This window comes from Terrapene carolina, unplaced genomic scaffold, assembly GCF_002925995.2.
Source record: "Terrapene carolina triunguis isolate 2854851 unplaced genomic scaffold, T_m_triunguis-2.0 Scaffold42, whole genome shotgun sequence".
NCBI lineage: Eukaryota > Metazoa > Chordata > Testudines > Emydidae > Terrapene > Terrapene triunguis.
Genome location: NW_020664393.1, coordinates 72,465,322 through 72,471,321, shown reverse-complemented (window position 1 = coordinate 72,471,321; position 6,000 = coordinate 72,465,322). Strand labels below are relative to the sequence as shown.

Below are 6,000 nucleotides of genomic sequence, written 5' to 3'. Positions count from 1 at the left end.
GGGGGGGCGGCGCTGCCAGAGGAGCTAGTTACGGCTCTGTATTAGAGAGTGGAATGGCCACTGAAGAGCAGACGTGAAAGCTCAACTACTAGGGACAAAACTAGAGTAGCCCAAGTTGTAGTAAATGTACTGTAGAGATCAATCCTATGTTAGAAAGGGGATTAATTTAATAAGTCTTAACCACCTTTAATTTCTATGAAGCAGCTACAGCCACATCATAGTATGGTATCTAACAGTAAGGATATCATTTCCTCTTCTGTTTACAAATTGACATACAGCCTTTTAAGTTTTTACTCATCAAAATATTTACATTAAATGTTTATGTTAGTGTCTTCTTTTTCCAAAGCTAAATGCTGAGTAACACATGCTTTCAGAAGGAAGTGTTATGGATTAAAAGAAAGGATTTTTTAGGAATTATTACAGATGCCTTGTCAAGTGAATTTTCTTCTATGATCTTTATAATTCAGCCCAACAATGCCCTGTACATAACCCTACCTCAAAATGCACAGTATTGACAAGAACAGGAATAGTTACAGAAGCAGTTGTGGTGGTAGGTTTGAAAAGAAAAAGACACAAATAGGAAATCAAAGATTCAGGTGAAATACTGGTAAAACCAAAGAGGGAGCTTTACAGCACAAAGATATTTGTTGTCAGCCTAACTTTGATTCAACAGAACTTCTTGGTAAAGAAAGTAAATTGTTCACAGCACTCGTGATTAAACTGCTTCAACGGAAGAACCTCAATGTATTGGAAGAACTGAAGTAAGGTGCAGCATCCCCTATCCTATCTCTAATGTGATCTGGCATAAAATAAGAGTATCCACTTACTAGGACGAGGCCAAATCTCTCTCTGAATCAGGTATCTGTAATAAATGCCAGGTCAGGGCCAAACATTATGGATCTCCTCAGTCTAATACCAAACTAACCTTACTCTTAACAGCATCATCTGCAAATCACAGGCTAGACCACCAGCAGCCTTCTTAATCCCAAGAACCCTACTGATTCAAAGAAAAACCAGGGGAAATCAGAGAACACGTGGAATAAAAGAGGGGAAATGGATCATTAGGCTAGCCAATTTCTACCCTATTATGTAAGGCAAGTAGGATCCTATTTATTTTTAAAAAGTGACTAACATCTCTTCTGTTCTCCCAACACCCTGAGGTTGGAAGTCCAAGCCACACTCAGGCAGAACTGAAGCATCCAGGATTCTGACTGGGGACTCTGCTTAACATCTCATGCTTACACTAACACTGCAACAAAACTTTCCACACAAAACAGCAGCTTCACTGCATGACTGCATGATACACACATAACTTGGAAGCAAATTTTTAACACATCAGCCACATTACATGTTGAAATGTGCAGCTATAAAATAAGTAGTAATACTGAGCCCTTGTCTATTTACATACAGATCCCGTATGTTTAAGAGCTGAAGAGTGAGAAGGAACTTATTAAAGAACTTTTATCTCTCCTCAATTCTTCCTTCCACATAAAAATAAGACATGGAAATTTCTTCCCTGGCATGAAGTGCAGTACCATAGTCTACTACTACCTGGCAACAGATACTCTGCATCTACAACAAAACTTTATTAGTACTTCTTGGTTCAAACTAAACAGAGTAGCTGTAACATCTGACAAGCACACTCCAAGCATCCAATATAATCATGAGAACTTGTAAAGAACAATGATTTTAGCACCAGGATTCTCAGGAAAACACAGAAGTCATGGGCACTCATTATTCTGCAAGTCTTGTTGGTTATCTCAGCCTCTACTTTTGGCTCCCTCTCTATCCAACCTTTGATTAGATTATTTTAGAAAGTTAAATCTTTTCATCCCAAAGTGCTTCCAACAGGATGGTTGTTGCCTGGATCAGTCAAAACTTCATAATACCAAACGTATGTCAAAACAAAGAAGCCATTTCAATAATATATCATTGCAGATATGAAAGACGATTTAGCACATTTTCTAATCTCCCTTTACTTCGTTTCTTATGGACCAAATTCTGCCTCCCTTGCTCACACTGAGTTTCTACAACAGGGCTATTTGAGGAATAAGATACTATTCACTGTGAGGAGAGTCAAAGTGGTAGAAGAGGAAGTTACTCATCTTGTGCAGTAACGATAGTTATTCGAGATGTGTCCCCCTACGTGTGCTTCACTGTAGGCGTATGTGGATCCCTGCGCTTCGGATAGGAGATCGTGATAGCAGTGTCCATTCAACCCTCTCGCGCCCTCTCTCCACCTCATGCTCTGCCTCGAGGCTAATTAGCATTGCGTGGGCAAACCACTCTCAGTTCCTTGTCTACCGCAGAGTCCCTATCAAAAACTCCAAAGTAGAGGGCAGTAGGGCAGGTTGTGGAGCACCCACAGAGGGACACATCTCAAAGAACCATAATTACTGCACAAGGTGAGTAACTTTCTCTTCTTCTTTGAATAGTGTCCCTATGGGTGCTCCACTGTAGGAAACTCCCGAGCAGTATCCCTAATGAGAGGTTGGGGCTTCAGAGTTGAGACTGTTATGGATGATAATACTGCATCTATTACAATGGAATTAGGCAGAGGGTGTGAAAAAAAAAATTCCGCATCCTTGGGGAGATACATACTATATTTTTATCAGCCTGTTTGCATGTTGGTGTGGCCAATGCTGGCGTTTGCCATATAAACTTAGCTGGATCCAAAAGTGCCTTGTTGATGGGGAGGGCTATCCTGGAGGAGGAGGAGGATGTATGTAGGATATCCAGAAGCTTATGGTGAGTGTCTTTTAACCTTCTCAAGAGATACTTGTAAGGTATCTGCCATCCTTAGTCAGGTCTTGGAAGACTTTAAAATCATCTGCCATAGACAGTGGAGGGGACATTACTGCCTTATCTGGAGAGGAAGAAGAGATGTTAGTAAGTGGTGTAACCCTCTCCTCTAGTCTGACCTCCTGGCTCCTCCAAGATCTCCTCAGGAGGTTCTTAGGCACTAGAGATGGTGGCTGAGGGGGAATGCCTCGCAGTTTCCCAGTGGGTCACACTAGATGCCCAGGAGGCATGGTACCTACAGGCTGCCCACGGATCCTAATAAGGCCAGTGGGCAGTGGAAAAAGCATGGGTGGTTGATCCCCTGATTGGTCATACCACTGGGGTTGTCCAGAACGAGAGTATGACTGGGCAGTCCCGGGTTGATAGCAAGAGGAAGCATGATGAGAGTGATGGAAGAGGACCCCCTCCTGGTCACTGGAAAATGGTGGAGCCAATACAGAGAGCGGAGGTTCAAGGCTCGGTGCTGGTGGTGATTCTTGGGCTTAAGATGTGTCTGGTACCAGGGCCCCAGTACCGATTAGAAGAGGCTCTGGTACCTCAGACACCATGAGAAGCTAAATTCCTGTGGTGCCACAGTAGTCGGTACCGTCAGTGATTGCTAATATTGAATCAGCGGCACCGAGGGAGTTGGAGACTTTGGCTTCACAGAGCAGTCCAGTGATGGTTGCTCACAGTCGTTAGTGATGTGAACGTCCGTACCGACACCGTCTGCCTTGAGGTGACATGGTCTCCACTTCTGTCCCTGACCGGTGGTACTGCTGCTTCAGTGCCTGTGCCCATAGGGTCACTAGGCATACCAGCAGTATATGTCGCACCAGACCCACGCAGTCTGTGGCTACCATGCTTAGGCACCTTCAGTGCCATAGGGAGACTGAATGTGTCAGAAATTTCCTCTGGCTGGTTTGGGGCTGACAGCTCTCTTTTTGGTCTTATGTGGAGAATCCGAGGATTTCTCTCAGTTCACCAGTCTTGGAGTAGAAGGCTGCAGAGAAGACTGATGTCACCTGGGAGACTTTAGGCATGGGTCAGTCACAGGCTGAAGAGCTCCCTCCATGAGGAGCAGCTACACTTTCAATTCCCATTTTTTTCAGGATCTGGTTTTCAGCTGCTGACAGAAGGTACACTTCTGTGGAACGTGGTCCTCCCCGAGGGAAAGACCATCTGTTACCAGAATGGACTTCTTACAGGAGAGGCACCTCAAACCCAGGAGAACCCGGCATGCCCCTTGCTGGGGACAATCCCCAGTCATGAGGGAGGGGGGGTGTGAAGGGGTAAAGCAAACATTTTTAAGGCTTTTCTTTTAGTTTTTCAAAAAAGGGGAAGAGAAAAAATGAATGGAAACTATGAGATTAAAAAGAAAAACACTAAAACAAGCTAAGAACAAATTTTTAAAGAAGTAAAGTATCCGTAAATGGACTGCTAATTGCTCCATCTCTAGCCAGGGGAGACTGAGCACCCATAGGCACTCTACTCAAACAATATGGCCCCAAATAAATAAGATGTTATATTGTAGTTTCATAACGGCAGACATGTCTGCACTTTAATGCACCAAAATACTCTTTACCTATAACCTCAATTCAAGTATCCGATTGACAACTGAATATACTGGACTGATGCTTCCTAACACATGCACTCTTTCTCTATTCTAATAAAACGATTTTCAAGACTACTTCGGGGCAACCTAATTTCCTTTGCTATGGAATTACAACAGCGAAGTAGGTAGATAGTAGGATCTTTTTCTTTTCTTCTAGTAAAATGGCCCTAACCATTTCTGCACACCTATTGAAATTCTAATGGTTTAATATATACATTCGTAGCTTGAACAATCAAGAAGAAAACATTCAAACAGTGTCCGACAGATGTCTCTTTCCCGTCCTATTTTTTTAATTTACCCCATACCTTTTGCCTTTCTTGTTTATTTAGACTGCAAGCTCTTTGGGGCAGGGACTCTCTCTTACTTCAGCTACAGTACAAGCTAGGAGTGCGATTCCCCTGCTCATGTAAAGTAACATGTATAGTCCTGTGCTCATATCTAGCGGTTTCAGGAGGGAATGTACTCAGCATGGCTAATCCATACCTCTGTTTCCTCTACCCATGCTACCGCAGCTACATTGCTATTTATACTCATGCTAGCCCAATGTGAACTAGTGAGAGCATGTGGACAAAGCAGGGGAAATCTCATAGTGGTGATGTAGCCTATGTGTTTGTACAGTTCCTATCAGAACTCCAGCTGACTGAGTAAATGGCTATAAAATGGTAAATTATAATTTCAGATACCTTATTATGATATTTTGGAGTACAGCACAGCAGTCAAATTATGGTCCTATCAATTTTTTTTTAAATGTAAATATTTGGATAGTTGTAGACACTGTATATAAAAATAGATCACTCATGTTCATATTGCTCTCTGACATGACATAAAGTAAGTAATCCACAAACCTAAATCTATTTACTTATACATATTAGGATTAATAAATGTATCAGTAATTCTATTAATGTTTTTATTAAAATGATTAAATACAATATGTAGTGAAAGTACAAATTTTTCGCAAATATCCAAATCATTTACATATGCCCTAACTAGCCTATGCTGTATCTAAACTAAAAGGATTCAGCACCGTCATGACCAGAACACACTGATCATTATTTTATACTGGTATCTTAAAATTTAAAATTATTTGCCTTTGTTCCTAAAACCAAATTTGGAACAGCTCAAGTAAATGGCTGGCTACTAACATACTAAAAATGTGGATGCAACAAACCATGGTCTATATTAATATTAAACAATTAATACATAATATAAATATATTAATAAATGGACAATTTTTCTGTAAACAAAAAACTGAGGGCAAAATTCTGCTCTCTGATTAGGGCATTGGCTCTCCACTGAGATACTGTGCTATCCTGCATGCATAGATCTCCCACTGATGTAACTGACAGCTCCACACATATGCAGAGTGAAGAAATAGCAGAGACAAGTTCCAATACATAGATCTAAGAGGTGAATTTTGCCCCAAATCTTTTTTGCTCCGTTCAGATTTCCAAAAGGATACATCAAATTTGATCGCTAGAATTCCATATTTGACCATTAACTAGAGATATGTAAAAGCAGATTCATCACTATACACACACACACTCTTGCTCCCTTTTTCTTTTAATCTTTGAAAGTTATTTGTATCTCAGTTTCTATTCAGTTTT

At 41.2% G+C, this 6,000-nt stretch overlaps 1 protein-coding gene across 12 annotated transcripts in view; it reads right to left on the bottom strand.

The window, feature by feature from the left end:
* Window positions 1-6,000, bottom strand: part of SUPT3H (SPT3 homolog, SAGA and STAGA complex component) — a 469,967-nt gene that overhangs the window by 218,318 nt on the left and 245,649 nt on the right. The window lies entirely within an intron of this gene.